The 17,781-nt window shown below is 38.3% G+C and overlaps 1 protein-coding gene across 2 annotated transcripts in view; it reads right to left on the bottom strand.

Moving 5' to 3' along the window:
* csmd3b (CUB and Sushi multiple domains 3b) overlaps positions 1 to 17,781 on the bottom strand; it is a 493,867-nt gene that overhangs the window by 360,319 nt on the left and 115,767 nt on the right. The window lies entirely within an intron of this gene.

Genomic DNA, 17,781 nt, shown 5'->3' with positions numbered 1-17,781 from the left:
AAAACCATCAGACAGGTAGAGGACCTCAAGTCTGAAGGAGACACAGGTCTGCATCCGCAACTACAACAAGCATGAACCCCCACAAAAAGACCCAAACTATCGTATAGAAACCCTAGCCGGGACATCAGACAGAACAAAAATGACATAAGCCTTCCGTAAGATTGAGTCAGCCAGAACTCGTGAGTCACACTCTGAGGAAAGAATTCCTTTTCAACATCATGTTTTTTTTTTTTTTTTTTTTTTATAATGAGACTGGAGCGTCGATCCCTGCCCACGCAGTTTGCCGGTAGCTATTCAGTGGGAATCTGGGCTGGGGGGCAAGCCCGGCTCAGGAATAGGATGTGGAGTAAAACATTAAATGGGAAAGTAAAAAGTCAAATATGAAAAACACCCTTTTTTGGGTATTAGAAACCAAAATGAGATATGTCTTTAAACTTCATTAATAAAGAAACAGCTAAATCCAGGTTTCAGTTCATCTTGATAACGTTTCAGTTCGTCAATTTCCCAAACAGTATCAACCAGTTCGAAAAACAAGTGTTTTTTTGAAGTGGGATGTGAAGTAATTACAGCATGCTTCATGGTTGAAAGTAAAACAATCCGATTCGGTTCAATTCAGACGGATTACAGACAGATTAAATACGATACGGATCATCCGGTTCGATTCAAGTGGGTTTGATGCAATTCATTATTAGTTGTCCTTTTACATACTGAATGATTTAGCACATTTTAATTATATTTTAATTTCAAGCGATTCATTTTGATTTGATTTAGAAAGTGTTCATTTGCGCTAGAGATGGGCGGGGCTCATTTTTATGTGAACTGGAGAAGTTGATTCGGTTCTTTAAAGTACATCTATGAACATTATTTCACCACATTGTCATTTGCATTCAATTGCAGAAGGTTAACTCGCAGAATTACGCTCAAATCGATAATGGTGGCTCATTCAGTTCCTGAATGAGCTGGGTTGGGCAAACTTTTTTAAACGTATAATGATCATTTGTAAAAGAAAACGGATTGAAAGATGTACGACAAATAAAAATGATTTGGTACCCCTTTTGTCCTCTTTGTACCAATATTTCAAAGAGCTGGCTACATTTTTCTTTACGTGTTATTTTTTTCACCAATTATTGATTTTATCTATCAGGAAATAGAACAAATTTATTAAAAGAAAAATATTTCTGAACCCGCTGTATTGCATTTTGATGTTTTCATTGTATAGTATTAAATGGTGTGCTTAAAATAGCTACATTGTTTATCACTTTGCTCTATTCTTGCTAATTAAAAACAAATTTTATAAAATTGTCTCTTAAATTTATGGCTGCTATACTAAAAATGTGTATTTTTTTGTCCTTTATTATTTTTAGTATGAAGGGAATATAATTTTTAAAAAACGAGATACGCTGACACCATATTTTTCTCCTCATGTATTGCCAAGGTATCAGATTGCAGACTGTATTGGTAGATACAACGTGGCCAAGTGTTTTAAGCAGTTTTATGGGGCTTCGTATGTGCAATGAAGGCTTATATGCCACAATATATGTGTTAGATCATTAAAATAGGTCACTACGTCTGTTTTTACCATAACATGAGTTTTCCAGCTATTATAACTCTATTACTTACTCATCACAGCATTACTTCAATAATAGCATTATAAATTATCCTTGCAATGAATGCATTTATGTTTATCCAAATATTTGAATGAAGTATTTATTTGCTCTATTTTCATATCAGTATTTTCCCAGCAAAGGTCTTCCGATGCCTCAGCCTTATCTTATCAAGCAACCTTGAAAATACAACTGCGACCAGTTTTTGTCACGGAAGACCAGAACAGAGCAGGAGACCCCAGAGCGTTCGTACAATTCTTTATTTGGGGGAAGCGTACAGGGTTAGCGGGAGACGCGATGACCGTCGAACGTCAGCAGCAACGCCGTGAAGACAGCTTCGGGACACGTAGCCAATAGTAGCGTGGGACGGAAGCAGGTCGAGTTTACCGGGACTGAAGAGACGATCGTAGCGTGGACGGAAGCAGGTCGAGTTTACCGGGACTGAAGAGGAGATCGTAGCTTGGGACGGAAGCAGGTCGGATCGGAGGCAGGCAGGCAGAATCAGGTAAACAAGAAAGCAGGTAATCGGGAGAGTCTTACGGGGTACAGAAGTTAATCCTCCGACGAGGAGTTCTCCGCGTAACGCGTTTAAAAGGGGAGCATTGACCAATCAGGAAGCACATTCCAGCGCGCCACATGATTACCCCAGGTGACTCCACTTGGGTAATCATGACAGTTTTAACAAGGGGCTCTTGAATAAGATGCGAGTTCATTTATTTGCCTGTTGACGTTCCATTGTATTCCACACCCCTTTTCTATAAAAACTGTGGCCAACAATTTCCGAGGGCTTTTTGAACTGTGAGAACTGTCTTTTGATCATCACTCTGTTTTATCTTTATTTTGAAACTTTGTGATAAATGTCTTTAACTGCGTTAATTCTCTCCAGCTCTATTTTTTCAAAGTCCAAATACTCGGTCCAGTCCCGGAAAAGAACACGTGGCGAGACAGGTATGTCCTTTTGCCTTCATACGGTACTTAGTTGTTTTGGATTTGCTGGTCATTATAGGATTTTTTTCTTCTAATGTACACTATCCCTGGTTTAATCTGCACAATGCTTTCATTGAAAACAAATGAAGGAGGGAAATGTGTTCTTGATTTAGTTGGCAGTTTGTTGTAAGGTGGTATGCTGAGTAATTAAGTCAAACCAGTTGAGAACCACTAGATTAAAGGACATTGCATTTCATGATCTGCTGTATTGTAGTAACGCACCATATTGTAAAAAAAGCCAAGTTACAAAAGTATGTTGTTAACGATTTAAAGTACTCGTTACCCAAGAAAGAAAATGCGGTCGAGAAATGTGCTCCTCTGTTCATCCCTCCTTTGAGAAGTATGGCAGCTCTGCAGCTCATCAAAGTGATCCTTCCCTGGGGAAAGACCATCAGAGGGCTAATGGGCATCTTGAGGGGATTACCAGTTTAGCCGCTGGGATTACTGGAATACTACGCACTCCATTGCGCATAGAGAAACATTGGTGACATGAGGTAAATCATCCCAGACATATTGGCCCGGTGGCCTGCCATTCAAAAATATCCGCTTAAGTCGTGGAAATCTGGCTGGACTAGAATTTGCTCATTCATCGCTTCATTGTGAGGAGTCGCTAGCCTGGTTTACAGTGGTCGGCCGTGCATTTTACACTTAGGCCTTCAGTGGTCCTACGCCTGAATCAATCCAACCCTCCTACTACAAAACATTTACTGCAACGTTTATAAAAAAAGCATCAAAAAAGTTGCACTATTATTTAAGGATACAGCCACACTTTACTCACCAAAAATATTTTTTGTTTGTCCATAATATCCATTCTTTCTTTCTTGAAGGAGATTTCAATGTATCCGTCGTACAAATGCTATCGAAGCTAACGTTGCGTCATATTTATAGCTTGTATCCGATTTAGCAGTAGACACAGGGATATTTTTCATTGTGATACAGCTGTTACCTATGTGGGTGGTTAATAAAACCTGTAAGGGACTCGGTGTCGGGGGAGCAGGCAATAGAGGCGATTCAGGTCCCGCTAACATAATAAATCTCAAAAGCTACCCTTTCTAAGTCTGTATTTCAACGACAGATCCAGTACCCATGAAACCGATGACCTGGAGCTAAAATTCTTGGGAAACAGCTACATGTTGGACAGTTGTATTTTAATCATCACAGAAACCTGGGTCATTTCGAGGACACACGATCCTTGCACGCAGCCAGCCAGCTGCTCTCTAAATCACTTGGTTGGTTGGTTGGATGCCTAGACCACATGGGCCGTAGGAGCACCATTTGCGGTGGCGTGTCTTGGGTAAGTACAACCTGGTGGCATCATCCCACTTTAATCATAAATGGCGTTGGTAATTAGTGTATTTTTACTTTTCTGCCTCACATTAAACGTGAATACCACGGTAATACTATAATATCCAAATGAGAGGAATAATACCAAAAACAGTCTATCAGGTGCATACAAAAGATCTGTATAACTAGCACTGTTAAATTATTTTCACTATCACAAAACTCAAAATGTATTGGGACAAAATGCTAAATCAGAAAGCTCCCAGAAAAAAACCCTCCCTGGTCCATTTTTAATAATTGTCAAAAAAGAATCACTGACAAAACGGTAAAAGAACGCAACAGTGTTCTTTGGAGATTACATTTTTAATCTGCGGCTAGAAGGAACGAGAGGCCGGTTATCGCCAACGAAATAATGACAGTGACAAAAAAAAGAAAGAGAGGAAATAGACGCTGTTGCGGAGGTAATATTTAAGGAGAAGGATGAAATAGTCCATTACAGGGAGACAGAGACAGACTGTGCACAGAAAGATAGCAGATAACGTACGTTCGCTGATAAGCTCGACACGCGCATCGTATGAGGCTCCAATACTGTACGCTACATCATCTTTACTGCAACTGGGGGAAATCCCCAACAAGACGTTCCACCGTTGACATTTTCCGTGAAAGCTAAATAAAATACTTTTTGATATACATTCACATCGGATAGTAAATAAATGAATCACTGATGCGTTATTTATATGAAACCAAGCTAAACCACCAAAGAAGGACTGTGGCCACAAGAGACGTATAATCGAAGCTTAAGGTTTCCTTCGGATGGTAAAAACTGCAAAAGTTGAATACAATGTGCTAATAAGTTCATGAAAATAAAGTGCATAAACTTGACATCTGATATAATTGTTTATACATCATGTGAACACTTTAAGAAACTTACGACATAGTAATGGATGAGGATGGATTGGACATGTGACAGACCAGAACATGAAGTGACCCGGAAGTAATGCTATTTCGTTCCACTTTTCAACTTAAAGCTAAAATAATCACAAATGTTTAATACAGAACACTTTCTAATGAACCGACATCCTTCTTTAGCCTTGTATTTTAAACGCATGGCACCCTGGCTCAGAACGTAGATATCAATGACAATAAAAACAGTTTAATTTGAAAACAGTTTTCCATGCCTCCGATACTGCCAAATTTCGAGTGACTTTTCTTCCAGAGCAGACAAATAGAACCCTCGTATCCCGTCTTCGCTTTTTGCGAGCTGTAGGCAATATTTTCCGGATTTTCGGAGCTCATGTACACAAACACAAAAGCCAAACAAACGTACGTACGTACATACACACACGCCAGCGTACCTCTTACCATCCCACAGGGCGGAACTGATGCAGCATGAGATGAAATATGACAACCTCAGGGGTAAACACACCTCTGTTGGAACTTTACACGTACACATTTAGTGCACAGCTACATAAACACCCCCAAAATATATATATATATATTGTGCCAACATCAAAAGTGCTTTCATGACCTTTGTATTTGTTCACTATAGTGCCATGTTTTCATCCCTTTGATTTTATTTTATTTTTATGTGCTGGGTTGTGTCCATGAGTGACCCTCGAATGTCCTCCTGCAGAGAAAAATAAGAAAGGGACTTATTGAGTGTAAAGGGGTCTTTGCAGAAGATTACACGCAACAAAACAGGTCAGGATCGGAAAAGGTAAAGACCAGCTTGGATGCAAACAAAACAATGACTAAATGTCTGAACTTTGATGCCGCTTTCACTTATCAGCAATTTGCTTTGGGAATTGTTTTGTTTTGCAAACTAACGCAGTTAGTGCTTTTTTTTATATAATTCAATGTATTTGGTCCCCTTAGGAAAATGTATTTTCACCAACAGTACCAGGAAGGGGTGGGTACAGTCAGTGTTGTCACAGCAGAGCGTGCGCCAAACGACTGATTTTACAGCACCTGGTATTCTCAGGCGGTCTCCCATCTGATTAGTAAATAGGCCGGACCCGGCTTCGCTTCATGAGATCGGGATTTTTCAGTGTGGTATGGCCGTAAAAAGGCCAATTTTACATTTTTCTCCATTTAGATGACGGTTCGAATATTGTTGTTCACAGTTTGGAGAAATGCTGCCGAAAAGCTTTTGTAATAATTTATTTTTATTAGACTGCTTTTTTGAAGTGCACTTTACCATATGTTTTGAGTATGTTTTACAGTAAAATAAAAATAAGATTTCAAATTATTCATGCACCTGCAGATATTTTTGCTGAGAGTATTTTTTTTTCCTTCCAATTTTACATTGTTCCCCAACGGGTCTTCTGTGGATTTTTATTGGGTCCGGCAGAGAATGAGGGGGTGTTGGGATATGAAGCAATATCGAGGCTCCGGCTTGGATATGTAAATACTCTCACAAGCTACCCCTGCAGAGCCTTTATCTCATAGACGCCAGATCCATTACCCCTGAAACCTAGAGCTAAAACTCATGGAAAACTGAGACGTTCGGGACAGTTGTATTCAAATCATTGTGAAGACCTGGCTCAATCCGAGTATACCGGATGCTCCCTAAATCGCTTTCTGAAAGGAGAATTCCTCCAATTTGGTTTTACTTGTTTTAATGACGATAAAAACAATTTAACTTCAGTTCTGTATTCTCCGTTTCTATTTGTGGCTCTATAGTTGTTATTTTATTACGTTCGTATGCTCAGTTGGTGAGGAAGTTGTTTCGAGGTAAGTTTGACTTTTGGGGGCTTTTATGAAGGGGTGTTGATACCTCGCTGATTGTCACGTTTCGCAGAGGGTTGTGGTCCCCTTTAATCGCCATTACCGAGGGATTACTGACCAAAAACTCTGTTTTTCAAACACTAATAAAGACAAAGTGATTCCTCGCTCGTCCTCGCTCTGTTTAAACTGCGCCGAATTCCCAAACAACGCTGACGCTTGAATCCAAAACATGCTGCGGACATTATAGTCCCATTAGCAGTCCATTGAGCGGAAATGTCGCTCATAAATCACATTAGACAAGCAGCCTGAACTTCCAGCACCTTCTTCACCTTAAACAAAACAACTATTGGTTCGAGAGCGTTCTCCATCCGGGCACCGGTGTTGTGGAATGCTCTTCCCCCGGAGATCCGATCTGCAACCTCAGTGGAAATGTTTAAATCTAAGCTTAAAACTCACTTCTACTCTATAGCATTCGAATAACCTAAACTTCTTATATGTAATGACTTGTGAAGCCCTTAGAGACTAATTGTGATTAAGGGCTATACAAATAAAAATGACTTGACTTGACTATTGTTTTTGTTTTTTTGTTTTTCAACCTCCAAAACGGAGGTCGGGTATAATAGGGGACCCGTGTCCTGATATTTTATCATAGTCTTCACCCTCACAGTCTCATCTTTAGCTTCGACTAACATTACCATTCAACCCCTCCCCCCGTGACCCAACTGAAGAAGAATGCCCTCCACTTCAGCACACGCACCCTCGCTTTGATTGCTTTTCGAAGGGCTTTTCGAGTTTCACTCCGTCTTTCTTTTTTACTTTTTACCCTCCCCTGACCTCAATTGTACTCTTCACATACAGTAATATCGAGTTCACGGTGGCGATAATCGCTCGATTGTGAACAGAACTGCGCTCTGGCAAGATGCTCCCCGCTGTAAAGAGTAAATTATTCAAAAAGGGGACATTTTTGTCGCGGTGCTGACGGAAGTAAACGATGAATTATTTCGCAAACAAGAGAGCGTTTCACACATAATCAGCAAACAACTCTGTAAACTGAGAGACTTTAAAGTACGTAGCAGCCAGGAGAATAGTTTTCACAAATTAAAAAAATATAAAAATAAGTCAAATACTGTAATGTCATCGATAAGACACCGAGCCAAACCACCAAACAAGGACCATGACCACAGTAGGCATGTAGCTGTAGCTTTAATTCATTCTCTGGATGGTGAAAACTGCCAAAGTACTCTACATTGCATTGAGACCGTGTGTCTATAGGTTCACAAAAGTAAAGTCAGAACTATTAGAATGTATAGTCGTTCAATGGCAGTTCTAGCCATGGCGGGCGGCCGTCATGGGCGGCATTTTTACAATGACATACAGCATATGACGTTGCCTCTTTTCAAACGGGCGCCCCTTCATTACTTTGATGCCCCTTGTTGCGAAGGTGTGCAGGGACTGACAAGCCACATAAGCGAGGAAAAACGCATGGCAGGGGCGGCACAAGAGACAGTTTACCTCGGACTGTCTCAATAAAAAAAAAAACTAGCCTGGGTGGAGGGGCAGTATTCACTCTTTTACTATATACAAAATAATTACTTGGCAGACCCTGTTCTCCAAATAACGCATATTATTCATAACTTTGAAAATATGGGCCAACTGCTGTGCATTGTGTGAAATGGATAAAATTGGTGATACAAAATTGAATATGAGGTGAGTGGTCCTGCTGTAATCAGCATTAGTTATGAAATAAGGGACGACGATATTATCGATGATATTGCATTAAAGAAAGCCAGAGAGGTCAGGTTTTAGTCTGTGTTGTCTTTTCATTATAAAACTACATTTTCTTTAGTGTGTTTTCAAATGTGTACGAATTGTATGATTTGCTGTATAAGAACAAGAGTAAATGTTAAATAATAACCCCATTACATTATTTAATATTATTGTTTTCTTCACATGTTTTGATTAATATATAAAGTAATGTATGTGGTGTATTTGTAATTACTGTTTAAGCATATTTTGAAACAATTTTTCCATTCATGTATATTATGTTTTAGATTTTTTAATTTAAGAGAGCAGTTCACAAATATATCTATTTCTTTTCATCTCATCTCATCAGCCGTACCGCTTATCCTCATTAGGGTCGCGGGGGGGCTGGAGCCCATCCCAGCCATCTCCGGGCAGTGGGCAGGGGACACCCTGAACTGGTTGCCAGCCAATCGCAGGGCACACAGGGACAGACAATGCATTCGCTCATTCACACCTAGGGACAATTTGGACCGGCCAATTCACCTGAAAGGCATGTTTTTGGAACGTGGGAGGAAACCGGAGTGCCCGGAGGAAACCCACGCAAGCACGGGGAGAACATACAAACTCCGCACAGGAAGTCTGGAGCTGGATTTGAACCCACGACAGGTTCCCATGACATGAACTGTGCCGCACAAGCGCTAACCACTGCGCCGCCGTGCTGCCCCTATTCTATTTCTTTTATAAGTGTTAAATAAGTGTCTTGGCAATTTGTTCGTGAGGGGTACTGGAGGCAGTGCTTGGAGGGGTTCTAGCTCATGAGAAATTTAGTGTAGAACCGCCACTGTAGTTGTTTATACATCATACACTGTGATTACTTTTAGCAACTTACAGCATTGACTTGTTAACCCTTCAACATGGATGGAGATGGATTTGACATGCAACCGTGTGAGACTACTGATGTCAACCAGATCGTAGTGTTATATCTCTATATGTTTCGACTTAAAGCTCAAATAAACACAAAATATCTATAAAGCACACCTCTTAATGAAATTACATCGGCTTTTGATGAACATTATATTTTTTACGCAATAACGTTTTTTGTTAAAGAAAAACAACTGGCACAAGACAACACAAAAAACGTATTTTCAGAACGACAAGTCACACTTAAAAACCCTAATTTGGCCAGTAATTTGAAAGTTTGAATTACATACTGCAGAATACAATGGGTAAGATTGGTATTGCATCCAGGAAATATCGGTATATGTTACCATACTAAGTTTTATGGTGTATTACCATATCCTTACGACATATTAATTAAAACTAAGGATTTGAAATGCTTGATAAGAGAGGCCATGTTAAAAATTTGATAACAAAAAAATGTATGATGGATTAGACATAACAATGTCTATTGTTTATATTGTTCCCGCTAAATAACTCCATCATTAGTAATAGTTTTATATTTTATATTGGGGGATGTTCATTTAAATATATATTTGAAAATTGCCTGTATTTCCCGGACCCGTTTTTAGTTGGCCATAGGCCTTTGCCTTGTCAAAACAATGCTAAGAATAATAAAAAATACAGAGGTTCAATAACACTCCTTAACAGTAGATGGTGATAATGCCCTGCTCGATTGCCTCCTCCTCTTCAGTCAATCGTCGCCATCTAAATAGTATTGGAGAGGGACCACGTCTCATTTCATTGTAATTATGATGGTTTTATGTCATTCTTCTGCCCATAATATTGAGTTGCAAGAAAATGTGTGATAATACGGTAACATACGTTTTGTTTTTTGCTTGTTATTTTTTTCTTCTTTAAGGTGCATATATTTTACTATATCTGCTTGAAACTGCAAACTCCTTTCATTGGGTACATTTAAGAAGTGGATTTTTTTTTCTTGATTTGGATGACAGCTTGTCATCAAAGTAGAATGCTGAGTCTTCAAGTCAGACTAGTTGAGAACCATTGTCTTAGAGAGCGTTCTGCTACTATTTGAGAACAAATATTTGAGGATTTTTTTTTTTAAATATACATGAAACATATTAATCCTTAAAAAGTTAAAATAAAAACAACAACATTGATTTGAAAACTAGGCAGAAATACTTAGTAGAATCCCGACCTACATGTTTGTCTGGAATCTTGCTGCTGGGCTGCACTCTTGCCACTGGTTTTTATTTGCATTAGATGATAAAGCGCTTTGGGAGGTCTTCGGTGACTTGAAAAGCGCTATATAAATTAAGGACCATTCACATTATAGTGCTGTCGAGTGGTCAAATATTACACACTGTGGCCTTAAAATGAAAACATTTTAGTTATCAATTTACTATTTTTCTCATATAATTAAACATGTTTCAAAAATAAGACAAACATTACGAACAGATCATTAAGATTGTATATAGTTATTAGACACAAACAGGAAATAAATTAATTCAATGTAAGTCAAACATCGGCCTGGAGAGTGATGGGACACACCAAAGGAAGTGGTGCCCTGACATCCGGGTGGTCAAGGGATCAGTGAAATGGGTCATAAAATAGAAAATAAATAAATGAATACAAATATTGTATTCAAAATAAATCCTTTCATATGTGTAATCTCCACACACAAGTGTCGAGTGCAAATCTCCACAGTAAGCGCTGTTCAATTTTGCTGCATGCTACAGAAAAAAACCTCAACCTCCAATGGGCAAATATAAACATTTACGATCCAAAGGCACTAGTCCAAATTGGACATAAAGCATCGTATTTGACGACCAATCGGCTCCTTGTACGTGAGGCTGGCGGCGAGTCGGGCTCCCGTATTCCCAAATTGAAAAAATGTTTTGGTTGCGTCAGCTGGGACGTCGATATGCTGACTAAAAAAAAATAAAAATAAAAAAATAAAGCCCTCAAGTCTTGTCACAAAAGCTGTTTCTTCGAATTCCTTCATCCGCTTCCGTTGACAGCCATTGTCGTCAAAGGTCCATTTGTACTCAAATGTTTCTATGCTGCATGCTGATGCCTTGAAGAAAACACATACCATATTTTCCGCACTATAAGGAGCACCCCCGAAAAAATTATTTTGTCATGACTTTTGTGTTTTTTGCATACTAATGACTCACAAAAGTTTCAGATTCCAAGGAAAAACAATATTTAGTTTTGAAAGGTTGCTACTATTTATCAGGGCACAAGAAAACATCAATATTTATTGGCATTTTTGAAAAATGAATTGCCCCCTGGACCAAATAGATATTTGGGCCACATTTGGCAGTGATAGCAGATATTGAACATTCCGGATAATTGGTAACAGTGCTGGAGAAGCGTTTTTGGCCCACTCTTCTTTGCAAAGTTGTTTCAAATCTGCCATACTGGAGTATTTTCCAGCATGAACTGTCCGTTTATGGTCACATCTTAATTTAAATCTGGACTTTCACTCGGCCACCACAGAACCTTTATTGTGTTTTTTCTTTTTGAACTATTCAGAGGTGGACTGCAGATCTTTGTCCTGCTGTATGATCCAACAAAACTAGAATTTGAGGGCACAAACTGATGGCCGGACATACTTTCTGTATCTCCTGCTGAACACCAGAATTCAATTCATCAATTTGTCCTGCTCCTTAGGCAACAAAGCATCCCCAGACTTTAATACTTCCACCACCATGTTTTACGGTTTCCATCAGGTTATTTTAGTCAATGCTGCCATTTTTACGCCCGATGTAATATGGTGCACACCTTCTGAAAAAAATCACATTTTTATTCATTAATCTACAGAATGTATCTCTAAAAGTCTTGAGGATAATCAAGATGCTGTTTGGCAAATCTTTTGTAACAGCAGTGTTTTTTGCCTGGGAACTCTCCCATTTTTTGTTATTGTCTTTCTCATTGTGGAGACATGAACACTGACCTTACCTCAGGGCCAACAAGGCCTGTAGTTTTTCAGATGTTTTCAAGGTTCTTTTGTTACCTCCTGGATTATCTGTCGTTGCACTCTTGGAGTAATCTTAGTTAGTCGACAACTCCTGTGAAGGTTTACCACTCTCCGTGGAGAGATTGCACTATGGAAATGATTGTTTCTGGCAATGTGAGTAAAAATAGTGTGAAAATAAGATACGTTCTAATGTCTTATCTGTTACCTGTACAACTAAGGGTCTAGTGGTGGAGTGTTGGCGCTCTCACCGCTACTAGTCGAGTTAGATTCCAATAGAATATAAGCTAACGCAAGTTCGGTCAGCAAAGTTTATCAAATAATCAATCATTGCAAAAGTATGTTAGTCCATCGTAAAACTTCATATGATAACGCATACCTACAATTACTGTTATCATGAACAATCTTAGCCATTGTGATCATTTAGTCTGGAAATACCACAATATACCATTCACTGTTTCAATAATTTCCCTTAATTTGTCATATATAAAGACGATATGCCTCCTCCCGTTTTCACTAGCGATTGCAATACATTCAGAAAACACATTTCAAAAAATTTCGGGCTGAGACACGACAGATCGAAGCCAATCAGACGGCCAAAACACAAGCTCTGTTTGCATCTAAGCCCGGTGAGAGTCGACTGACGCATTGAGTTTGTTTTGGCGCAGGAAGAAATATGAAAGCCCGGGTGCAAACAAAAATATTGATGAGACATTCACAAGGATTAAATTCTACAGGCTGGCTGTATGGAAAATTTGATATAGGCTACTTAAGAAAAAACAAAAAAAATTGTGATGCTGTTTTAATAGATGGAATACTTTGTCTTTAAATGTTCTCATCTTTTTGTTGTTGGTTTAAATGTCATTAAATATGTTGCTGCAAATAAAAGATGGGCAGTTTTCATTTTCCTTGATGTGTTTTCCTCAAGATACAGCTTTTACGCTTATAAAATAATTCTATAAAATAATGTATGATATTTTTTCCTCTCAATCAAATTAAACTACCATCAGTAGGTCATTGTTTTCTGCCTCTGTGGATTCCCTCTAGAAAGTAAAAGGGAACCAATCAGCGATTCAAATTTAGCAGGAATGGGGTACAAGACAATTTTACAATATTTACACATCTCCAGTGGCACTGTGAGAACAATAATATAAAAATGGAAAGAGCATGAAACAACTGCACACCTTTTAAGACCTGGCCATTCCTACGAACAAGGAGAAAATTTATCAGAGACGCAACCTGAATGAAGACTCATAATCAAATTGGATGACCTGCAGGCAGACACTGCGGAGGTGCGGAAATATGTACATAATACAACTATTAGTCATACTCTGCATAAATCTTCCTTTTATGGAAGAGTGGCGGGGGGAAAGCCCTTTCTGAAAGATTATCATAAAAAGGCCCGTTTGGCCTTTGGAAGAGGCCGCAAAGGAGACACAAATAGCATGGGGAACAAGATACTCTGGTCAGATGAGACCAAAGTTGAACTTAAGAGTAACACTGCACACCACTTGCAAAAAACTTTCCCCACTGTCAAACATGGTGGTAGCAACATCCTGCTCTGGGGTTGCTTTTCTTCAGCTGGGACTGGGAAAAATGTTAGATTTGATGGGAAGATGGGAATGTGTTGGATTGAATTGAAAGAAAATCCAAAATGGTAGCAGGGAATTGTGTGTCAATCTCTTGGGAGCCCCTTTAAGAGCAAATTTTCGTAGAGTGGAGTGAAAACACACAGGGTGTGTTGCCAAATCATCCTACCCTCTCACAGCGTCTTACCGTAGACTGACTTGACAGCAACAAGTTTTGTTTTCTTTCTAATCAAGACAAACCAGCAACGCTAAAGCTAAAGCTGAATTATTGCAAAAATAGCTTTTACTGATGACATAAAACGAGGGTTGGCATGCAAACATACACTGAGTGATTACCAAAGTCAACAAACACCATGCTAAAAACACGAAGAGCTTAAAAGTTAGGCCAGAAAAAGATTTTGAAGCAGTGAAAGAGCCAAATAAGACTAGTTAAAAACAAAAATTGTAAGTGCTCACCTGGGCACTGGGCATTGCTGGGACGTGTCGGTAAGATCAGGGCAAAGAAATCCAGCTCGACCAGACCTGTACCAGTGGGTTTTAAATCCCAACCCAGGGCAAGCCTGACCAATTTATTTTATTTCAGGGACAAAACCCGAAGCATTTTTTGTATTCTTTATTTGTGAGCATTCACTGAACGTCGAGCAGTGCTGCGAGAGTGGGGGGCGGAATCCGTTACACGGATCCTCCACAAAGTAAATTTTAAAAAAAAATTAAGTGGTGAAGAATTAATAAACCTGAAATTAATCATTGACATATCAGGGCCGACCCAAATTTTGCATTTTCTAAATTTGTTATTTTACAAAAAGTTTGTTAATGTGTTGAACTGGCAGATCTTTTTTTTATTCTTGATATTTTTAACTTTGTACAAAGATATATAAAAATACAGTTTGAAAAACAGGTTTGAAATATATTAATACCCTAAATTAAAGCTAAATTGTAACCAACATGAAAACCTCATCTGTTGAACCTACTGAGCAACGGTGACCAAAAAAGATCAGAAAAAAATAACAAACAATTAAGGCAACATGATACTTTATGAACTTTATGAAGCCTGGAATGTGTGTGGCCTCTTCTCAAGGTTTCTTTATTTTCCTCATGTTGATGATTTTGCGTCTTTCCTTGCCCTCATTTAGGTTTTCAGATCAAGGGATGGTATCATGTTAGTCTGTACAGCCCTTTGAGACTTATTGTTGACCTGACCTCTAGTAAGACGCCTCAAAAGGAAGGAAATAATTTCAGAATTTCACGATCTTGCTGTATTTTCCCAACACAGCACATAAACAAACCCAACGAGACCGAATCGTGACGACCTTGAATCAGCGTCCCTGGTCCACAAACAACATCTGTTGGCGAGCCTACTTGGAAGTGTCTGTCACCATCCAAGTGCCCTTTAATTAAAACTTGTAATGAGAACAAATCTCTGTTGTTGAAGCGTTTGCCTCACAAAAAAAAAAAGAATGTAACTAGGGTTAAAAATTGTTGTAAGATTGAAGGTCACGATTGACATTTTGTCAAGAAAACCTATTAAAGAGCTTTTTTTTCGTGTAAAGGGGAAGATCGGCGAGGGTAACCGTTTCCAACAATCCCAATCATTGCAAAATAAAGATGCAGATGGCCCTTGTTATTGCATTGGCTGTGAGTTTGATGTACTGCCAATTGCCTATTACAAGCCACGATGCCTTTAAGCCAGAAGTCGACCCATGATGTGTTTGCCTACGGATTACACTTTCGACACAAAAACGAGTCACAATGTTTACACCAAACAATAACCCTTTAGAAACCTAAATATTGTCAATGTTCGACTTTTAATAGGCAATGCAAATGTTACAAGGCCTTACCTGTACAATAAAGAAAATCTGTGATGAAATGAGGCTGCCGAACCAATCGTGTTGCTTTCGTTCAACTATCCGATTGGGGCGGAAGTGTCTCACGCCGTAAAGCACACAATGAAAAGAATAGAATAGAATAGAATAGAATAGAACCCTTTTACTGTCATTACACGGAGTGTCAATGAAATTCGAAGCCGCCCCATAATACGCATTACCTGATATGTAGGTACTGTTAGATTGTGTTGTCACCATCACATAAGTTTTCCAGCTATACTAGTTTAATTATTTAATCATAACATAATTACTTTGATAATGACATGATTAATTCAGTTGTTATAAACGCACATCATATTTATACATATACTTTAAAGAAGTATTTACTTGCTGAATGAGTAATGTGTCAGTAAGAATCTTATCTTAGAACCTTTAAGATTCAGATGTGTCTCTCTGAAGTCTTTGTTCTGTGTGTTCCCAGAAGTGTCTGTCAAAATAGTTTAATGTGAAATTTTACAAATCCACAACACTGTCTTATAAAAACCGTGGTCAACCATTAGTTCATACCTTTGGGGGAGCGCACTTCTTGCCTTTTGGTGGCATAGCATTTACATAATCGATTGGTCCGGAATGCATTTCTTTTTTTACTTTCACGTCATAAATGTCCTTACATGAATTGTTACTCCACAGCTCAATTTTTCTGCGTCCTAATACTCGGTCTGGTTCTGAAAATCTGACACTGATTGTCTACCTCAGGTAACAGGCACCTCACAAAGGTTTCTATCCTCCTGATAGATATTGCAGTAATCCTGTAAATTTGGTTTAAAACCATGGATAATAAACAAAAAAATTGCGTCATAAAACTGGTGTTTGATACACTCTAAAATAAAGTGCTGACCTTGTCTAAACAAATTACAAGTTATCTTACTTGTTCATGACACACAAAAAAAGACAGAAAGACCCCATTGAGGGGAAACAGCTGGTGTATTTGGCAGATCATTTGTAATTTTTAGAATTCAGGGTTTGTAGACCTTTTTCCTGGCCAAATTCAAGCACTTTTAATGAACTTTCAAAGCCAATTTTCCGATTTCTTATAAAAAAGTAAAAGTAGAAATCAGGTGGGGATTGCGTATTTTGTGGAGCCACAAATATATCTACGATTTACATATGTGATATTAAATATTGTATGTGCATTTGTCAAGACATGTGATTTTTAAATCCTAAGTCAATCCCAAATATATTTGTTTTGAGATAAATCTCTCCTCATATAGGTCATGGGCAGTGTTCCCTCCAAGCTGCGGGCGTGCGCAATTGCTAGGGTTCTAAACAGCTCTTCAGGTTGTTTTTGCTTCTTTAATCCCAACATGACCAACTATTATGTAAAAATATGCACAAAATGACTTAAAAGAAGGGGGGAATAGAACAAAAAAGACAAAAAATAACAAAATGAAAAAGTAGTGAAAAGCTGAAAAAAAAAAACAAAGGGGAGAGAAAAAAAAGAAGGAAAAAAATTAGAAAAAGAAGCCAGAAAAAAAGAAAAAAAAGAAATGTAGGAAAAAAGTAAATAGAGAACAAAAAGAAAAAAGTAACAGCTCGGAAAAAATAATCACAATGAGATATTTTTAAAAGAATTAAAAAAAACACAGAAAAAAGAAGAAAAAGTTTGTGTTGCATTCAAATAATTTCCAATTATATCAAGTGAATCTTGTTGCCAACATTGTACTTCCACAAAAAAATGTGATTAAGTACAGTTCTGCATCGTACAACCGAATAAATAAGCCCCCAAAAATGTTAACATTATGCGACAAAATATATCAGGAAATAAAAAGAAATGTATATCTTGTGAAAGAATTGTAAGAAAAAATGACGTTTGTAGGCCGTACAACCTTTGCAATAGTACAAGAGTCAATTCATTCAAAGAGAAACATAATTTTGCCGGAAACTCAGCAAAATGTAACTTGAAGTTTTGGAGATGTTTGATAATTAATTATCTTGCCACACTTGGGATTATGGTTGCTCACTGTTGTTTCAAGCGTTGCTCACCGACTTTGTGTGAACGCTCAGACCCGTGGAAAATTAGAGGGAACATTGGTCATGGGTAAACAATTATATCTAGCTTACATTTT

The sequence above is a fragment of the Urocampus carinirostris genome, chromosome 2 (assembly GCF_059441175.1).
Source record: "Urocampus carinirostris isolate Australia breed hairy pipefish chromosome 2, RoL_Ucar_1.0, whole genome shotgun sequence".
Taxonomy (NCBI): Eukaryota; Metazoa; Chordata; class Actinopteri; order Syngnathiformes; family Syngnathidae; genus Urocampus; species Urocampus carinirostris.
The sequence above is the reverse complement of the archived record's forward strand: the minus strand, read 5'-3'. Positions and strand labels throughout refer to the sequence as shown.